Genomic DNA, 21,368 nt, shown 5'->3' on the forward strand with positions numbered 1-21,368 from the left:
TTATTCCTCCATTTTGGGGTGCTTGTATCAGATGCATATTTTGCATTTTGTCAGATCATTTTCGGTAAATTTTAATTGTTGCACACCTATTTTTTATTTTTCATAATTCCGTCCAGCAAATTACCTCCATTTACGCAATTATAAAGATTAAAGTTGCAAATTCCGCCAAATCTGCACTTCTGAGGAAATGCATACTTTACAGGGTTCGCAATTTTGCCGTTGTCATTTCGAGTTATGAGCGCTCTTTTCCTGACTTTTTTTTGTTTATTCCGTTGTTTTAGCGGAATATGTATGCAATGCATATTCTCAGCTTGGTCAGATCTTTTTAGAATTTCTTGATTTTTTCTTCCTATTTTTAGATTTTTCAAAGTTCTGCCGAACAGTCACCTCTAATTACTGTATTATAACGATAACAGGTGTTCCTTCTGCCAAATCTGCATCTCAATGGAAGCAGGGCGTTACACTGTCCTGGCAGGGGGGGTACTCGCAAAGAACGCTACGCGGGGACCAAACCCGCGTCCTTAAATTCAGCCACAGAATAGCCACTAAGCCAGCGCGACAGGCCATACGTAAGGCGTGCAGCGTAATATGTGAGTTCCTTAAGAAGGCCCAATATCATCATCATCAGCCTATCTACGAACACTGCAGGACAGAGGCCTCTCCAAACGATTTCAATTGACTCTGGTCCTGTGCTATACGCTTAATATAGGCCCACGGTAGCAACTAAGTACGTTTTTTAACCGAAATACAGCAATGTCACAAGACTACGGCGTCAGAAACCTGAACAAATAAGCACAATTTGAATGACGTTACAATCACTTAAAGCAAACTTCAGGAATCTAGACTAAGTGGTCTCCAACATTATATTAGAGCTTGTTGATAGGAGGAAAACACTCAAGCTCTGACGACAAGAAAAAAAACTCCCACCTCCCCTCGCGGGAACCCCTGTGTAGATGCGACGCCTAGGCGGAGCGGCGAAGGGAACGCGTTTTATAGCGCTCATAACGTTGAGGGGACTGCGTAAGCTGGTCCCAGTCGATGACGACGTTGGCGTACTTGTAAAGCGGCGTGGACTCTAGGTGTTTGAGCCAAGCGTGGATGTTGCTTCGCCGGAGAACGGCACACCGGTTATATGCGCAGCGCGCCCGAAGGAGAGGAAACCGCGGAAGAGAGAGTACTGCACATGCGCCGGCCCCAGCGCGTCTGCCGCGGCTATGACGCAACGTGCCGCGGCTATGACGCAACGCAATCCAACACAATCCACTTTAATCCAATCCAATCCAAATCCACTCCAAACGAATCCAAGCCAAGCCAAGCCAAGCCAAGCCAATCCAATCAAATCAAATCCAATCCAATCCAATGCCCCTCGCGAGAGAGTGTTCGTTATCGGAGAGGAGTGGGGGTGAGCGGCGGAGAGCGGCGGAGAGCGCAGCTCGCGCGGCGAGGAGAATGGCAGAGGGGTGGACAACGCCGACGACAACAACGACGACGACGCCGGAGGGACAAGGCGAGTGAATCAGATGCTCTGCATCTAAAAGAAGAGACAAAACGGAAGAACTCGCAGCTTAGATCGCTTTGTGTGGACTTATTTAAAGAGGCATTTTTTGAAAATAAATGAAATTGTATACATCACTCGTGGTTTGCCATGTTCTTACTCATCGTCATCATTTTTTGCTTTCGGACTCAAATAACATAAATCTCACTCGGAAATCACTTTACGGGGATGTCTTAGACATGTGCTCTGTGAGCCTAACAAATCTGGGCGACGAAATAGCTTTTAGACCTCCAATATAAAGGAACAAATGTAATGCAAAAACTATTTTCAAGCATCCGAGAGCTGTTAAAAAAAGAAATATTCACTGGGCATATGAAACTTTATATACTGTAGATCTGAACGAATATGTATTCTTATCTAGCACACGTTTATTTAATAATACTCAAGCGGGAAATCTCAACGCCCTTGCTTCTTGGGGCTAATCGGTGTTTTTTCAATCTTTGCTTCGGGGTGAGAACCGATATCTGATTGACACAAAATATTTTCACGAAAACTGAGCTAAAGCCATTCTTCTAGACCCCACTTCACCATGCCTGGAACCCGCACTTATCCTCTCTCCTGCTTTATCGGGTCAACCATAACGAAGATACAGCTGATCAATAGCTGAGAGAGAGAGAGAGAGAGAGAGAGAGAGAGAGAGAGGGAGAGAAATCTTCATTCTTTAAACAGCTCTAGTCCGGGCCGTCATGACACAGTCTCTTCATTAGGAGTCGGCTGGTCCGTAGAACTCCCAGAGGTCCGCACTAACAGGAATGCAGTGGGCCGCCAAAAGTTCTTGCGTCGATGTGATATCTACGCCAGGAGCCGAATTAAACCAGTCCTCCCAGGAAGCGATGCGGACACGCCGGTGCACTGGTAGGTCTCGCGGATGGCACTCCCAGTAAAGGTGTCGTGCTGATGCGTAGGAAGGGCAGTTTGGTGTAGGGCAAGTGGGACGTGAGAGGATGTCATGCATGTAGTGGATACGGGATGGAGGAGGTTTGTGCTTTCCGGACCAAAGGTGCGGCTGCACGGAAGAGGGCGAGGTTGGGGACCGGGAAACAGTGCCTGCTTGCGCGTAGCGCGCAGAGATGCTGTCGGCGTGCCTGATTTTGTGAAATATTTTGAGTGTCAGAGTGGTACACATGGGGCTACAACATGGACGAACCCGGGGAGAGTACTTGGGTAAGCTCGTGTGCTCGAGCATTGCCGTCCAAGTTGGCGTGGCCAGGGACCTATACCAGCGTTATCTGTTGGGGAGGATGAACGCGAAGGGCGCAGTTGAGGGTGTCAGAGGCATGAGGGTGTGTGGTGTATCCAGAAATATTTTGCACCGCCTTTTGCGGGTCACTACACACGAAAATTGGGGTGGCAGGGGGCTCGATTTTCACAGCGTATTCGACGGTGGCGGCTATGGAGAATTATTCGAGGGTTGTACAAGTTGGGGCGTTTTTGAGGTGGACAGTGGTGTCTACGGATCGGGTAGGGGTATGGAGGGCGATAGCAATATCTCTAGAATGCAGGGCGTTACATTGTTCCGGCTGTGGACGTTCTCGAAAAGAACGCTACGCATTTAAAAGAAAACGGCGACCATGGTGGAGACCAAACCCGCGTCGTTAAATTCAGCAGCAGAACAGCCACTAGGCCAACGCGACAGGCCATACGCAAGTGTGCAGCGTTATATGTGAGTTCGTCACCGAACCTTAATATCATCATCATCAGCCTATCTACGCCCACTGCAGGACAGAGGCCTCTCCCAACAATCTCAATTGATCCCGGTCCTGTGCTATACCCTTAATATAGGCCCACGGTAGCAACTGTGTATGTGTTTTAACAGAAATACAACAAGACTACAGCGTCAGAAACGCGAACAAATAATCACAAATTGAATGACGTTACAATCAGTAAAGCAAACTTCAGGAAACTAGACTAAGTGGTTTCCAAACTTATATTTAACCACGTTGATAGGACGAAAACACTGAAACTCTGACGCCAAAAAAAGAAGAGACCAAACGAAAGAACTCGCAGTTTAGATCGCTTAGTGAAGACTATTTTACTAGGGCATGTGCTGATAAAAAATGAAATTGTAACATCCCTCGTGGTTTGCCATGTTCCTACTCATAGTCATCATTTTTTTTTGCCTTCGGACCCAATGAACATAAATCTCACTAGGAAATCACTTTACGGGGATGTCTTGGACTTGTGCTCAGTGATCCAAACAAATGTGGGCGACGAAATAGTTTTTAGACTTTCAATATATTGTAAAGCAACAAATGTGACAGAATCACTATGTTGAAGCATCCGGAGAGCTGGAACGCGCAATTATGGTCTCTCCTGCTGTATCGGGCCAACCTTAACGAAGATCCCGCTGAGAAATACTCTTAACGAATAGCTGAGAAATACTTTTTTGAGGTTCTCTTGAAGCGGAAACAATCTTGAGTGCATACAATAACGGTTACTAAAATATAAGTTGATTAGTTCACCAAAACCGCATTTCTTTAAGAAAATTTGACCACCAAGAGACCAAGAGTACAAATGTAACCTACTTAGTAAAACAAAACTAAAACGCAAAGGAATGGTAGATTCAATGGCGCCATTGCAGTTGACCAATTTTTAATCTCCTATGGTGCCTACCGAGAAGTATTGCCGACTTTGGTTGTTTACAAACCAGGTTAACCATGGTGACAGATGTTTATTGCACGAGCAAGATTTTTGTTGTTGCAATAAGCTGGATTGCTGCATATTTTAGAGGGTAGTTTTTACCGCGTGCTAATACCCAGTATGCAGGAATTTGAAAATTGACAAAGGTTGGGTGCTAGCGAAGGATAGGTTACACACTGAAAACCCGATTTTGTATTTATTGTAACCTCATATACGTCTTTTTCGGTTTAAGACATTTTGATGCGGATACGCCGTACATCTGTACATTTCGGGCGCACGAGCGGATATTTCGAGTTCTGAGTACATCATGAGTAAACATTAGCAATGGTAAGACCCAGGCAATTACATTTACTAACGGCATCTAGAGCATAGTTTAGTATTCAATTGTGAAATTCATGGAAGTCCTTCTTTTCGTAATCTTCAGCGAAACAACAAAACGGTTGACCGTTGACCAGCATGCGGTGGTGAACAACATATGCAGAATCCCGCGACATGGCATCGACCCCGAATTTTCTGTGCCTCAACCGCCCCCGTCCTCTCATCCTGTTTGTTTGAGGCGTCGATGCTTTCACAACCATAATTTCACTGATACAGTGCACTTAGATGACTTCGGAGATATTTTGTTCTCGGCATAAAGCAGTGGAGGTATGTTTTCTGGGGAAAATTCTTGTTGAAAAAATTTTGTTGGGTTCGCCCATATTTGGCAGTGCGGCATGCCTTCAGCAACGAAAAAAACGAGCTTGATTTTTCATGACAACCGTAGTGCACGATGTCCCCCTTTTTTAAAAGCTTTTCAAGCTGAAATGGTATGGCGCAGGTAGGGGTGTCGTGCACACTATGCCATGAAAATAATCTCGCCGCTCCTACTGTAGGTATTCTCTGTCTAACGGTTTCGGTGGATAGGCTTACGTGGGTTCAACTGGTGGCATTAATAGTTTAACAGTGGCGTGACATGAGTTTGTTTTGGCAGCTTGGGCTTACCTTTGTGTTAGCCGGACAACCGTGGCTGTGTTCAATCCCACGTGGTGGCTATCCACACGAACGTGTGCCGGGTGACGAAGGTGCGGACGCTGGCACGAGCTGCGTTTAGAACATTGCGGTCAGGATGGGATTCGGCGATTGTGGGGCGGGCCCATTGAAAATCAAACCTTGGTAACGGAACTACCAATAAACGTGGGCTGTTCCGTGGACTCAGTGTCGTTCTTGGGAACCGCGGCCGGGCGCTACAGACCTGGCACCATTCTTGTGGCGAACTGATCCAGTGTACACGATGCAGACACGTTTTGTGGCGGCTGCACGGAAGTCGTCAGTAGTGGTGGGAGGAGGTCTTATCGCACGGACGGGAAGCAGCATTGCGGTAGTGGCTCATCGCCGAGTGGCGTAGCAGTCCTGGAGCGTGCCAGACGATGTTCGTGCTGCTCGCACAATGTGTTAGAATTCGCTATTCCTGAAGTTAGCGGTAGGAAACTCTTTTCAGGCCAGTAGTATTTTTCCTCCGCCTTGAGTTTAAGGAATGCACAAGAATGCGTTCTTCTATACCAAATCCCCACCCATTTCGTCCAAAAGGTTGCCAGTTAAGGAAGGTAGACATTGTGTGAAGAACTCTTTGAAAGCTGTCACCATGAAAACGAAAAATTCAAATGTTAATGTTTACTCTTCAAATGTTAATGTTATGCCCCCCCCCCCCCCCCCCCCGCCAGCGAGGACTGGGTCAAGCACTCCATTTCCACAGAAATGCAATAATCGCGGAACCTCCATTTGCAATCGCTATAATTGCGTAAATGGAGGTAACTGGTTCCAGAAAATTTTGAAAAATTAAAAAGAAGAAAACTAATAAATCATAACCGAAAATGGCGAACCGTGTAACGCCCTGCAATTCCCTTATAATGTAGACTTCGCGAAATCTTCAATTGTAATCGTTATAATAACGCAGATGAAGATAATTGATTAGACGAAATGTGGAAACTGAGAAATAAGAACAATATTTAGAAATTACAGAAAATGGCAAATTGTATTAATCCTGGCATTTCCACAATATTGCAGATTTCACAAAAGTTCCATCTGTAATCCCAATACCAACGTAAATGCAGATAATCGGTAAGACTAAATTTATAAGACCTAAAAAATAACAAAAATGTGAAATATTTACGGAAAATGGCAAAGCATGTAACGCGCTACATTTCCACAATATAGCTAATTTCGCAAAAATTCCGAACGTAATCGGTTATACTAAGGGAAATGAACCTGGTTGGTTGGAGAAAATTTCTGAAACTGAAAAATAACAATGATATTTAAAAAACTACGGAATATGGCAAAACGTATAACACATGGCATTTCCGCAATAATGCAAATTTTGTCAAATTTGCACATTACTTCGTTGTGATAACTTAAATGGAGATAATTGTTAGACGAAATGTTTAAAAACTAGTAAATAGGAAAAATACTAACAAATGACGGAAAATGGCAAAACGTACACCTGATGGCCTTTCCACAATAATGCAGATTTCGAGAAAGTTCCACGCGTAATCGTTATAGTAGCGTACATGCAGTTAAATGGTTGAAGGGAATCTCAGAAAACTCAAAAAATAAGAAAAATATAACAGTAATTACGGAAAATGGCCACTGGGTAACGCCCTGCATTTCAACAATCATGCAGATTTGGGAAAGTAGCACCTGTAGTCGTTATAGCTAATCGGCCGAACAAAACTATGAAAAAATGGTAAATAACAAAAATATAAAAAAAAACTACGGAAAATAGCAAATCTTATAACGACCTGAATTTCCAAAATAATGCACGTTCTGCAGAATTTCTATCTATAATCGCTATAAAAGCATAAATAAGATAATTGTAGACAGAAATTTTGGAACACTAAAAAATAAAAAAATAGAAAGTATACGCTAATGCGGAACCGTGGTACGCCCTGCATTTCCACAATAATGCAGATTACGCGAGAGGTCCTCTAGGTTCTCTCCTAATCGTTTTAATAGCATAAATGGAGATAATTGGTCGGAGAGGATTTAGAAAAGCCGAAACATTTGGGTGGCAAAAAACTCAGTCAAGCAAGCGGCTTCAGAAGGTTATGCATTAGAAGATAATTCTCTGAATTTCTGCAGAATTTTTTTTTTCAATTTTATAGCATTCTGGCATTTCCTGGCCATAAAGGTATACGGTTAGTAGCTGCCAATCTTCTGGAACAAAATATTTCCGGAACATAAACTGCGCCTACTTTCAAGATATCTGCTTCAATAATTTCCCAGTGGACGTGTATTTCTTTACCCTGGTCAAGCGAAGGCAGCCCATAAAAAATTTTCGTGAGTGGGGAAGCTGTGCACTTGGCGCATAAAATGAACGCGGTACCGCCCCACGCTCCCCTTAATGCCTGTACCTTGTTACGATTGCAGAAGGCAGCGTGTAGCGCTCACTTTATTTGCGCTTTTCTTGTTGTTGTTTGTCATATTTATCAGTCTTCCTTTTTGTCTACATCTATTGTGTATCACTTTCTTTTTGCTCTCTCAGTGTACTTCTATCTCAGTTATTTGGACTTTGTTCTGCTCCTTGTGCGTTCCCGTGTTTTATCAGCTAGCACCTTGCATGGCCTAAACTTTTTCAGCCCTCTTTTCTTATTGCGTCATGCAGTACACAAAACTCTTGCGGAATTCGCATAAACCTGATTGCAACAACCGCTGGGTGCACTAAGATAAATACTGCAGGTCGCTGATTGACTTTCTGCACGCCACTAGGCTGCATGCATACTGTAGATTGGAAAACCTATCCGTTTCGTGACCATCTGTGCTTTTGGCAGCCTCTCTCTCTCTGCATTCTTCTCTTTCTCTTACCTTTCCTACTTTTTTCTCTCTTCCTAACTTTAAACCTCTTCTCATATGCCACACGGCGAAATAGACGAAGTAGGAATAATTTATTGCCGTTTGTCTACAAATAGAAAAGGCGCTTTGACCATCTCACTTCATTCGAGGGTAGTGGAGGCCCATTACACAGAAGGATAACGCACATTCTGCTTGTCGATGTCCTTATTTTATTTTGGGGAGTGAAGGGTACTCTTAATCTACACCTGCACCAGTCCCCTTCGTCCCCCACCCCCCTGAAAAAAGGAACGCCACTTGTGCGTTGACAACAGTCATTTATTAAGCGAATCTTATATGTCGAGGGTTTATTAATGTACTGGAAAATATTTCTCGCCCATAAAAGTGTGCGGCTTTTGTACTACGATTCTGTGTCTTTTTATGTCCATAAACAAAACATTTCTTCAAGACACGACGGCTGCCATGCCTACGTCCCGGTGTTTGTGCAATTAGCATGCGGACACCGCTGATGTTGGAAGCCTTTAAAACATGATTGTACCTTATTATTAGTTAATAATAGGCGCTATTTTGGAGATAAACATGATTTATACTTCAAGCTGCCAGAGCGCAAGGGCTCGCGGCCGATAAAAAAGCATCATAGTTGGCAAACTGAATAGACTTTATTCTTTACGTCCCCTAACTTATGCACGAATTTCAAGTAGATTAGTTATCAACAATCACCATTTGCAAGATTAGCAGAGTCTCAGGTAGATAATAAAAATCTCTCAAAGGCATGCCACCGTGCGACCGGTGTCATCCCTGTCAAGCTTGTATGGCCCTGTGTTTGCGCCATTCCAAGCGTTTGTTTGTCTAGTTCCTTCCGGCTATGACGACAGAAGATCAGAAAAATCTATAATTAGAGAATGCCAAATAGTCTTCCACACACCACCGCTGCTCTGGAAAGCCACCGGAAAATTGACTAGGCAGCTCTTGGAACGCCGACTAAGAAAAGACTGTGCGAACATGAACATGCCTGACGCGGGCGTAGTAGAGGATAACCTATGATATACCTTTACGCGTACCTGACTATCCGCTGACCTCAGAAACAGCGCCTAATAAATGTTATCGCTCAAAGGAACATCGAAAAGATGATACGCAAACGCTGATGCATATGATTCAATGATCGTGCATCAAATTATAGAGCTGAGTTTACGTACACTCACAATAAAAATGGTGGGAATCCTCTCTGTTTGACGAACAGCGGACTTGGATAAACACTCTTTTTCGATGCTCAACTGTCTTCAGCTATTCCGACACCCTTACCGCTACGTGGATTCAAAACTAGCGCACAAAGGACTTAATAAATAACAGCTGCGCAACGGCAATCAAAAAGAAACCTTAAAACGTGATGCCGTCTGAACGAAAGACATCAGTGACCATGTCGTCAAAGTGTTCAAATGCGTAATTTCCAGCTCCTTGACAGCTGCAGTTACTCTGGTGAAGAAAAATGGTGACCCCTAACTAATGTCTTGACTACCACCGCCTGAACCCTGCAATTAAAAAGGGGGTGTACCCTCTCCCAAGGACTCACACGCTAAAACTTTTAACGCCCAAAAGGGTGTTTCAGCTTGTCGCCGCAGGGGCACCCTGAAAACTGAATATTTTACACCCTTTAAGGTGCTTGGATTCTGTCGCCACAGCAGCATCCTTTGTGAAGCACCCCACAAGACGTGTGCCTTATAACACCCTTTTAGGCTTAAAAGTATCCTAGGGTGCTACTTAGCACCCCAATCTGTAGGAGCATCTTCTGCAAAAGCACCCACCTCAAGGGGTACAAAAAGGGTGCGTGATCTTCGGTTCACAAATGGCGCAGCAGGTGTGAAACCACATATTGCACAATATGACACACGATTATGGTATGAAACATTCGTGCTTTCCAAGTTCGGTTCTGTGACACATTCTATTGAAGCTCAACGTCAGCTGATAATTTCCTTGAACTTGTGTCACCGATTGTTAAAACATCAATCTAAAGAGTCAGGAGCCACATCTCAGTACAGAGTTATAACTTTAGAGTTACCGTATAATGCGGAATATAGGTCAAGATTTTTTACAGAAACATTTGCCGAAAAGTCACCCCTCGACCTATATTGCAGTCACTGGCAGTTGTCATCTGACGACCGCGCAGCCCATCGAGCCCATCCAAACTCCAAAGGCACCATCGCCACCACCATCAATCGGACGCGACGTCATCTTTGTTTTGTTGCTTCTCTCGCTGTCGGCGAATGTGTGCGTGCTATTTTCTTCTTGCTCAAAATGAGTTTAGGCACTTGGTGCGTGTTTACAGCAGCGTTTAAAAGAAAAGTTGGGGGTTTTCCAAGGCCAATGACGTGTCCGCCTTGCACCAGTTCGGCATCGCCAAAAGAAGTGTTGCTAGCGGCGTTAGCTGAAGGGGCAGCGCTCGGTATGCAACGCTCAGAAGGCTTCGTTTCATGGGCGCTGCTCTGTGCACCCGTGCTGCTGTACAAAGGGGCAAATTTTGTTCGCTAGCGTCGTGCGATGTCTCCTGGCTTTCGCCACACAGCGTCCTACTTTTCTTTCGTGTACCTACAGTACTGACACTAGCAGATTCATATGCATGCTAGCGACAAACAAACACGACTTTTGTTAGGTAAAACGGCCACATCAGATAGATGTTATGTATTTGCGGTCAGATAAGATAGACCATACGTTCACTGTTATGCCCTTTGACCTATAAAATGCAAGTACCAGCCTCTAAATTGTATAAATCCCGTTTTGCTGGCACTGCACCGTATTTACATCAGCATGTGAAGTCAGTATTACAGCGGTATTTTAGGTCTCACTTTCGATTAGCATTAGCATAACGCACGCCTTGTTGTTTTGCTGTCTGCATATAGTAATGGGCCTGGCATCTAAATGACGTTTTGGCGAGCGTCGAACCCTTCCCAATAAATTTACCTTGAGAGGGATGATGTGCGACAAGATCCCAAAAGACTGAACCAGTCGGATACTCCAAGCAGGCCCAGTTTGTTCAGGGTTTAGAAATATTTTTGAGACCTTCCATTATATTTTCTATGCTTCGTAGCTCGATATACTCCTTTCACATGTACTTCCAAATTTGACGAAACTCTTTTCAGCCTAATGTTTATATTTACAGGAGGGCTAAATATTTTCCATGCTAAATGGCAATGGCTCAAGTAAAAACACAGTACACCGTAGTTATGGGGGACTTCAATGCTAAAGTAGGCAAGAATCAGGCTGGAGACAAGGCAGTTGGGAACTATGGTATGGGCTGTAGAAATTGCAGGGGGGACCTACTAGTCGAATTCGCAGAACGGAATAACCTATGCATAATGAATACCTTCTTCTGTAAACGGGAGAGTCGGAAGTGACCTGGAGGAGCCCAAATGGGGTGCACAAAAATGAAATAGACTTCATATTATGCGATAACCCTGGCGTCGTGCAGGATGTGGAAGTGCTCCGAAGGGTAAGGTGTAGTGACCACCGTATGGTAAAATCTCGAATTAGGCTAGATTTGAGGAGGGACCGCAACAAGCTAGTACGAAAGAAGCCGATAAATGAGCTAAAAGTAAGACGTAAAGTAGAAGAATTCAGGATCGCGCTGCAGAATCGATATTCCGCTCTTTACGAGGAAGCCAAGCTTACGACACAGGAAGCCAGCGACAACCTTACACGCATCATCACGGAGTGTGCAGTAGAAGTCGGGGGCACTATGGCTAGACAGGATACTGGTAAACTTTCACAGGAGACGAAAGATCTAATCAGGAAACGGCAAACCATTAGAATCTCTACCGCAGCTGACAGAATAGAACTAGTGGAGCTCTCGAAGTTAATCAATAAGCGTAAGACAGCTGACATACGGAAGTATAATATGGAGAGGATCGAATACGCTGTATAAAACGGAGGTAGCCTGAAAGCAGTGAAGAGACTTCTTGGCGTGGGGAAAAATCAAATGTATGCACTTAAGGATAAGCAAGGTAATGTCATCACAAATAGGGATAAAATAGTCACAGTGGCCGAGGAGTTCTATAGGGATCTGTACAGTAGCCGGGACATAGAGGATAATGCCGAACGAGACAGTAGCTCAGAGGAGATGGACATCCCACCAGTAACGACCGAAGAAGTAAGGAAGGCTTTGAAACAAATGAAAGGGGGCAAAGCACCTGGTGAGGATCAGATAACAGCAGACCTCGTGAAGGATGGTGGAGAAATTGTACTTGAAAAACTTGCAAACCTGTATACGCAATGCCTAATGACCGCTATGGTACCGGAATCTTGGAAGAACGCGATCATCATCCTAATCCATAAGAAAGGCGACATGAAGGACTTGAAAAATTACAGGCCGATCAGCTTACTGTCAGTCGTCTACAAGGTATTTACCAAGGTAATCGCTAACCGAATTTCTGCAACCTTAGATTTCATCAGCCTAAAGAACAAGCAGGGTTCCGTAAAGGTTATTCAACAATGGACCATATTCACACAATCAATCAGGTGATAGAGAAGTGCGCTGAGTAAACTGAACCCCTATATATAGCCTTCATAGATAATGAGAAAGCATTTGACTCAGTCGAAACCCTAGCAGTCATTCAGGCATTACGGAACCAGGGGGTAGATGAGCATTATGTAAGAATACTAGAGGATATCTACAATGGGTCTACAGCTACCATCATCCTCCATAGGGAGAGCAGTAAAATACCTATAAGGAATGGTGTCAGACAAGGAGACACAATCTCTCCAATGTTATTCACAGCATGTTTACAAGAAGTATTCAGAACGTTGGATTGGGAACAGGTGGGAGTAAGGGTTAATGGAGAATACCTCAGTAACCTCAGATTTGCTGATGACGTTGCCTTGCTAAGTAACTCAGGGAACGAATTGCAAAGCATGCTTTCCGCACTGGACGAACAGAGTAGAACCGTGGGCCTGAAAATTAATATGCAAAAAACTAAAGTAATCATCAATAACCTCGGGAAAGCACAGCGGTTTGAGATAGGTGGCGAGGCAGTGGAAGTGGTAAGCGAATATATCTGCTTAGGCCAAGTTGTGACCCCAGATCCCAACCATCAGGCAGAGATAATTAGAAGGATAAGAATGGGGTGGGGTGCATATGGCAGACATTCTCAGATAATGAATAGCACCCTACCATTTTCGCTGAAAAAGAACGTGTATGACAGCTGCATCTTACCGGTACTCACCTACGGGGCAGAAACTTGGAGGCTCACTAAGAGGGTTCAACTTAAATTGAGAACGACTCAGCGGGAAATGGAGCGGAAAATGATAGGTGTAACATTAAGGGACAAGAAGAGAGCGGAGTGGGTCAGGGAGCAAACTGGTGCTAAAGACATATTAGTAGAAATTAAGAAGAAGAAATGGACGTGGGCAGGGCATGAATGCGAAGGCAAGATAACCGGTGGTCATTAAGGGTAACAGAGTGGATCCCTAGAGAAAGCAAGCGCTGCAGGGGGCGGCAGAAAGTTAGATGGGCAGATGAGATCAAGAAGTTTGCGGGGATAATTGGTCACAGTTGGCACAGGACTGAAGTAATTGGAGAATAATGGGAGAGGCCTTTGCCCTGCACTGGGCATAGATAGGCTGGTGATGATGTGATTAAATATTTTCCGTAACTTTGACCATGTGTGCCCTCTGAAGGCCATACAGGCGCCAGTGCCGTGGGCATTGCGGACGCATACTTCAACGTCACATAGTCGTCAACACGTCATCGATTATGCCAGTGGTTTGCAGAGCAAAGAAGTATGTGACTGCACTGTCACAGGTAAAAAAACTTAACCATAAATTTTCGCAGCGCAACGCTTTCGTTCTGACTAGTGCGGCGATAATGTCGCTCTAGTTCTAAATCATAAGACACTTTGTTGGTTTGGGAACCTTCGCGACCCTTCTGGCCTTCTTGCACGATTGAATCGGCAGATAGAGGAATGCAACTGTACTCCCACCTACACGAATACCCCCAAACATTCGGAAGCGGATCGCTCTTGCCGGTTTCCAATATTCGTAAGAAAATTGAGGACTGTCCGGCCGCTGTAACTACGGAGTTGCCCAACCTGAATACTTTCAAGACGGCCTGACATCAGAACCTTACACCACTGTTCAATTCTACCCGTAACTGCCCATTCACGCAGTTTTTTGTGCATTCTCGACGTTTTGCACTAAAAAAGCACTACTCGGCAACCGATTCCCCATTTCTCCGTGTGGTTCCCAAAACTTCACTGTCTTCGGTTATCGGCGCCGAAAGGCGGCGATATCCGAAATGCGTCAAGTCATGTAGCGATACCAGACTAACGTCATATTTTTTTTCGAGTCGCTTTATACCCGGTTCTAGTCGCAGCGGTACTGGGTACGCAAGACGCCGCCCCTAGTTTCCCTATTGTTAGAGTCAATGCCGATTAGTGTCTGGGACTGTTGGCGTCTCCTGTCGTAGTCGTAACCGTATTTTTATGTAGTCATGGTTAAAACACCTCGAAACTCGTTTACGCCTCGCGATAGAATGTAACGCGCACTAATAATACTCCGGCACACTCGTTTACACACCGCGCAAGACAGCTTCGTGTTTCAAACACGAGAGACATTGACAGCAAAGCTGTGAAACTGTAAATCTGTAGAGCTGTACCCCCCAACGATTTCATCTCCGTTTGCACAAACGCCAAGGCGCCAAGAATACACTTATACACTGAAGGTTTCGCCCCTACCCAGGTTTCACGTTTGTGGAGATTCCCAGGACTTTTTCTCTCCTTGTGTATTTCTTTTCTTCCTGCATGTCTCTCTGCCTCTCCTCGGCGCGGCTAGAGGCGCGCATACAGAACAACCGTCGCCGCTGCGGCCGGAGCAATAGCGCAAAATCATTTCGGAAATCTCTCACACGCGTCCTACCGTAGTAGGAGAAATTCTGAGTCAGCGTTTTGAGGATTACCAAATCGCAGTTACTCCATCAACAGGGACCAATGGCAGCAAGCGGTATTTTTGCCTCGTGTTAGTAAAAGGCGAGATGCTCGCTCGTATATTGTGAATTTAGGCTGAACAACACTGCTGGTGTAGTCCAAGAGCAGAACAACTATGTGTATTGTGTTTTGAGTCAACTTTTTCCACTCGGCATTGTATATCAGTGTTTCTTGCCGCACGTTGCGTTCGTGCACAGTAGCATTTCCGTAACATGAATGAAATGTCAGGTGCGATTTTGGCTGCTGCATTAAATGTCCAAGCAGCGTTCGCAGACATGGCAGCGGGCCGTAACGGAGGGCCTAGCGGCTGGTGGGGCGGTCAGGGAGGGGAGAAGCCAGTGGTCGACAACTTCACATCCCACCCCTCCCCCCCGGCTGTGCCTCCTTGCGTAGTTACCATGACACTAAAAAACGCTTCCTCACGGAACTTGGCGCATATGTTGCCATGACTATTACAATCAAGTAACGTACCCCTCAGCGCCGTCGAAGGAAGATTTGGTGCTTGGCCCAGAATTAACGGGACCACTTGGCTGAATACTATGATTCCGCCTCCGGTAGATCTGTTGTGCGATGCTAGCAATGTCAGCCGTACAAGACTCATAAATCCAGTCCTCCTGGGCAACTCCACCCGTAAATACACCACACACTACATTTAAGAAAGCCAGTGGGAGAGAGGGAGAGAAAACTTTCTAATAAGCATTAAGTGCGGGGTGGTCTTTTATTTCAAAAATCCATGAGGCATCTTGGCTCGACTGGCCCTTTCGACGAGCAGAAGGCAATATTGCGTTAGCTAGCTATACACGATATCTCCCACTGCTCAGGGGAGGGAGAAAGAGGTGGCAGGTCTCGGTTATTGTCGCACTCCCATAGAACCCGCATGGCCTATTCGCACGGTGCGCGAATCCTAACTGACTCATTGTCGTCCACGTGGACTAGCTTCCAGTCTACAGGGAGACAGCTGCCATCCCAGCCACCACTAACGCTGGGGTCTCCAACTTCCTGCTCTGCCGCATTCTGTTTAGCCCCGTTCGGGCTCGCGTGACCATTAGCCACTGTTTCTGCCATCTCACTCCTTACATTGTTCAGTTGCTGCTTCGCCTTTCCTCTTCACCGTTTTGTCATTCCACACCCTATTATTCGCAAATGAACTGCCTCTGGGCGCACAAATGGGCCACCCACGAACATCTGAAGACCGGTAGTAGTTGCGCTTCCACAGCCGCCATAAAAACGATGCGTACGACATAGGCGGTTTTGCGTGTATTTGCATCCCCCTGCGCCAGCGTAGACGGCTGGAGAAGCTGCTGGCCCTGTATATTGAGCCATTTATAGCTATAGGTCGCGTTAGTGATGGCAACGACATCGCTTTCGGGGGCGCAGCACGAGTAACGGTGAATCAAAGAACGACGTGAGCTGCATGTTCTGGAGGCTGTCGGGGTGGGAAGGAAGTACAGAGGGCGTTGTTCGGTTGCGCAGCCGGCCATATTGAGTGACCGCGTTTACGCCGAATCATCAACCACTCGTTCAATGCGCGTATCGATATTAAGGCGATAAAAGGCCCTTAGCAACTTTCCTTGAACGTCTTCCAAACACGTACCGCCACCCTTGAGGCTGCGAAATGTTTTTCCCGTGATTTTTTGCCAATTCCTTCGGGAATTCTAGATTGTTATACCAAATTTAACACATTTTGTTGCCTGTAATTGGGGCGCTCAACAATACATTTGAAAGGTTAATCTACACACTGCGGCAGCATGTCTTCATGCGTTAAAATGGGGAGTAGCGGTAGCTGTCATTTACAGCATGTCGCTGGGGTTGCAAACTAAGCAGCCGGAAAGCCCGGAGAATGCTCACACAGTTGTCAGCTTTCACTTTGAGGAAATGACTCCGAGAATTCGATGTTACAGAGCTTGCTTTGTTTCAATGGCCCTATTTTATAAAAAAAGCGGTACGCAGCCCGCGGCAACACAGTGCGAGGGCACCTCGAAACCACCCCAGCTCTTTTACAACCACGCACATAAGGCCGCTTATTCACGCACTTGGACTATCGCCAATGTACATATTCCGCATGATACGGCTCTTCAGCTTGCATTGCAACAGAGAAATGCACAACATGATCGGAAGGTTTCCTCCGACTACCGTGTAGCCCTATTCGTCGATTTGCCAGGCTTGTTGATTTGTACGGACGAAGTAAATTTACGTTATGTCTATAACCACCGATCTCTGAGGTTGTACGCAATGTCGAAGGAATGTTCTCCACATTAACAGCAGAGCTCTTCTATAGCTGGCCCTAACGACAGTGCCTGCTGCTCTCCTGTCACGCTCTATCTGGAGCAGGAACAAACTCAACATGGGGATCGACAGAGGATATCGAGGCATAAATCGTACAGCGCTTTCTTTAACTGTAAACGCAGATCACGTCAAACACAGAAAATTTTTTTTGGTGCTTATACGTTTCTCAATCATTGCCTAACAATCATTTCAGCCATGGTATTGTTACGTTGCGGCAGGACAGACATGACGATGAGATGTGGTGAAGCGATCTGTTTACATAGCGGCCTTTACAGAGCTCGAACAGGCTGTCACCCCCCCCCCCCATCTTCCTCCTCGTCGTCACCATCACTGATAGTGGGCCATGGCGCCATGGAGTTTGACCGCAGCGGCCCGTTACAATATGTATGGTGGAAGCACGATGATTGCCGTTGACTTACGCCATGGTGATTGGTCAGCTTGCCTCATTTACAGGCCTGACGAATAGCAGCGATTTCCCAGCCAGGGACCCTTTTGCATGCATCTTAACTTAAGTGGGCAAAGGCATGACTTGCGGTCAGAGACGACGACTTGCACCGGAACCTAAACCGTCCGCACAGAAGAAGGAACGCCTGGAATAAGCACCCGACCTCTGTCTACCGAACTTTGCCAATTTATTCATTTGAATTCACGTGTGTGAGCTCGAGAGGTAATCTTTGTAGCGCACTTGCTACGCTCACAACCAGCAGGAAGGCAGCCATCCGCGCGATGGTGGTGGTGGTAAACCTTTATTTACAAATGTGGTCCAGAAGGACACCTGACAGGCATGAGGGTGTAGAAGGCATCTCCCACTTCGGGACCGAGGGCACGAGACTCTGCGCCGTTACCCGGGTCTTCTGGACAGCCAGAGAGAGAGAGAGAATAAAATATTTTTATTTATCCTGCAGAGGCTGATGTGGGGGTCTCGCTACGTGGAAGGCGACTGGCCGTCCGTGTTCGGGTCACCGGCTTAAGCTGGATATCCGGGTCCGTGCTGGCCAGGGAAGCCCTCCACTGCTCGAATGTGGGGTAGGGAAGTGGGGGCAATTCTGGAGTTCGTTGGCACTCCCATATGATGTGGTAGAGGGTGCCAGGATGGGGACAGTAAGCACAAAGGGAAGGTTATTTGGTGGGTAAGATGAGGTGGAGGCGGGTGGGATGTCGGTAGGTATTTGTCTGGAGACGCCGCAAAGTTGTAGCTTCCTCTCTGGAGAGGCGCCAGTGTGGTAGTGCGAGGCTGCGGCAAATTTGCTTGTAATGGGAGAGAATATCTTTGTAGCCGCTCAATGGGTGGGGATGACCTTGAGGGGGTAGACACTGGACACCATCGGCAATGGCTCGGCGTATCAAATTGCGAGCCGTGGCATGAGCCGCTTCATTGCCGGGGATGGCGGCGTGTCCAGAAGCCCCGACGATGCAGATATCAGTGGTTGTCGAGCAGTTTTGGAGGATTAGTAGGGCTGATAATGAAATGCGGCCAATCTGGTAGTTTCGGCAGGCTGTCTGCGAATCGGTGAGGATAGTAACTGCTTCAGGGAGGGAAGTGGCGGCCAGGGCAATGGCTATTTCTTCAGCGACATCGATTGAGGTTGAGGTAGTAGTATGTGTATGTGTAACTACACTGGCTACGTTTCCAGCGCGAGCAGGGTAGAGGGTAGCATCGGTGTACAGGGCGCTGGCGTCGTTCCCGTGTCGAGCAGTAAGGGCTCGAGCCCGACAAGCCCGGCGGCTAATGTGGTAGTTGGCCGGCATATTTCGAGGGATTCGGGCCACTCGGATGTAATCTGGCAGGGCTAGAGGGATGCGTTTTGTTGTTTCCTCGGGGGTATCGGGCGGTGTCCTAATGGTTTAAAGACTTGTCGACCTATGGAAGTGAATTGCAGGCGCCGTAATTGAGCTAAACGATGGGCTTCTTGCAGCTATTTCCACGTGTTGTGGACTCCCAAAACAAGTAGTTTTTGGGTCGCAGTGGCAGTGGGGAGGCCAAGCGAAGGTTTGTACGCTTGCCGGATCATGATGTTAAGTCGAGCCTTTTCTGTTGTTTTGAGAGCCAGAGATGGGGTTCTGTAGGTAATGTGGCTAATAAGCAAAGCTCGCACTGTCTGTAAGGTATCGTGCTCTTTACGGCCTCGACGGTGGTGGGACATGCTTTGCAGAAAGTGCATCATTTGCGACAGGGTTTTATGTAGAGGGGAAATTGTGTGCAGTCCAGAGCCGTTCTTGGGTATTGTGAGATCCAACACCCGCAGTTGCGGGACGTTGGGTACTGGCTGTCCTGCAATGACCAGTTGAGGTTCAGGTATACCTCGAGCAGATTTGTGAGGAGGCTTGGAGTGGAGCGTCAGCAAAGTCGATTATTCGGGTGCGCGCTGGAGGCCTCGTGTCTGGAGGTAATGAAAGGTAGCGGTAATCGCTTGCTGAAAGGCGTCGTCCTGCTCTCCAATGAAGCCAGTAGGTGTCCAGACGGTAAGGGCATCCGCATATAGCACGTGTTTAATGTGGGGAATTTACTGCAATTTCTGTTGGAGGTCCTTCATGATAATGTTTAATAACAGTGGCGAGATGACCGAGCCTTGCGGAGTACCTTTCGCTTGAATCGTGAAATCGGACGATCGAAGATATCCAATACCAATTGTCGCAGTACGTTCCGTTAAGAAGGCCGTGACGTGACGTAGTCATACATGCGCTCTCCACATCCGAGTGATGCGAGTCCTGCAAGCATTACCGAGTGTGAAACGTTATCGAAAGCACCCTTGATGTCCTGAGTGAGTATGCAGCACTTGTGGGATGACCTGAGGTTATCAATAATGTCCGACCTATGCTGGATTAAAATATCTTGCGTGGACAGATGGGATCGAAAGCCGAACATGGTCGTTGGGAACAGATGATTATGCTCGACGTGTGCTACCAAGCGGTTATGCACTAAATGTTCGCACAGTTTCCCAGCACACGATGTCAATGATATGGGGTGAAGGTTTCCTGGAGTCAATGGTTTCTTAGGATTTAGGATAAGAGTAATATCCGCGCGCCGCCATAGTTGTAGTAGAGTACCCGCATTCCATTGTTTGTTGAAGTATTCTAGTAAAGCTTCAAGGGTGGCTGTATCGATATTTCGCAAGTATTTGTTCTGGATGTGGTCTTTACCCGGTGTGGTATTGCGGGTGAGCTTCCGCACGACTGCCTCAATTTCTGGAAGGATGAAGGGCTCATCGAGGTCATGGTTTGGGGGGCCTGTGTAAGGAGCATGGGGAAGGGACGAGTCCCCGTCTGGTCGTGCCCATAGTTTCTTTAGCTCACCTAGAAGTTCTTGTTCCGGGCCGGGATAGTTTTTTATGAGGCGGCGCAGTTGGTGGGCCACTGCAAAGGTTGATCTTGAGGTACGCGATGTGTTTTCGCAATTCTCCAGAAAAGTCAGCCTAACCAAGAATAAAACGCCATAAGCAAGAAAAACTACAGCAATAATGCCGGCACCGCTTTCCAAAGTGATGCATAAATTTGCATTTAAGTGCCTCGAGTTCGGGGTGGTTACCGCCACCTAGTAAGAATGAATCGAGTATTGAGTAGCTGCTTTTAGATGGCGCCTCTAAAGACATGAAGCAAGATGGCGGTACTAACACCTGTCCCCGACCGCTAATCACGCACACTCAATACACGGGCCCTTCAAAGCAGATAACTTTAACAAATCATGAATACACCGTGGGAAAATGCAATAAGTTTCTAAGCAACATTTGCACTTGCAGTAACCACCTAAAGTATAAAGATGACCGACAGCGGTATTCATACGCCATATATCCGTGGGCGGAGAGCATCACTGATAATTGTAAAAACTACCGGAATTCCCAGCAAGGACTTCTCACACTGAAGGTGTTGATGGCAAGGGTGAGTAGATTTTCATGCCCGGCTACAATTCCGAGGCGTAAAAACTGCATGACGAACAGCTAACGTTGTCGCCTTTTATCAGAAGAAATGGGCTGAAACTCCAAACTTTCTCAAAGAATTACAACGGGATTGGCCGCTAATTCAACTGTATGATGATTCAAGTTTCATTTACTTGTCACAGATAGTTCAAAGTTAGGTTGTAAACTTACAGAGTTCCC

General features: G+C 46.3%; 1 long non-coding RNA gene across 1 annotated transcript in view; it reads right to left on the reverse strand.

The window, feature by feature from the left end:
• The window catches only part of LOC144138762 (uncharacterized), a 43,328-nt gene extending 37,858 nt beyond the window's left edge, over positions 1 to 5,470 (reverse strand). Inside the window, exons 1-2 of the long non-coding RNA XR_013315964.1 lie at positions 5,344 to 5,470; positions 5,177 to 5,275 (exon numbers count right to left, since the gene is read on the reverse strand). This is a non-coding gene — a long non-coding RNA (uncharacterized LOC144138762). The remainder of the gene's footprint in view (positions 1 to 5,176; positions 5,276 to 5,343) is intronic.
• Between the last annotated feature and the right edge of the window lie 15,898 nt (positions 5,471 to 21,368).

The sequence above is a fragment of the Haemaphysalis longicornis genome, unplaced genomic scaffold, assembly GCF_048455015.1.
Source record: "Haemaphysalis longicornis isolate Haplotype H1 unplaced genomic scaffold, Haemaphysalis longicornis Haplotype H1 scaffold_5, whole genome shotgun sequence".
NCBI classification, from domain to species: domain Eukaryota; kingdom Metazoa; phylum Arthropoda; class Arachnida; order Ixodida; family Ixodidae; genus Haemaphysalis; species Haemaphysalis longicornis.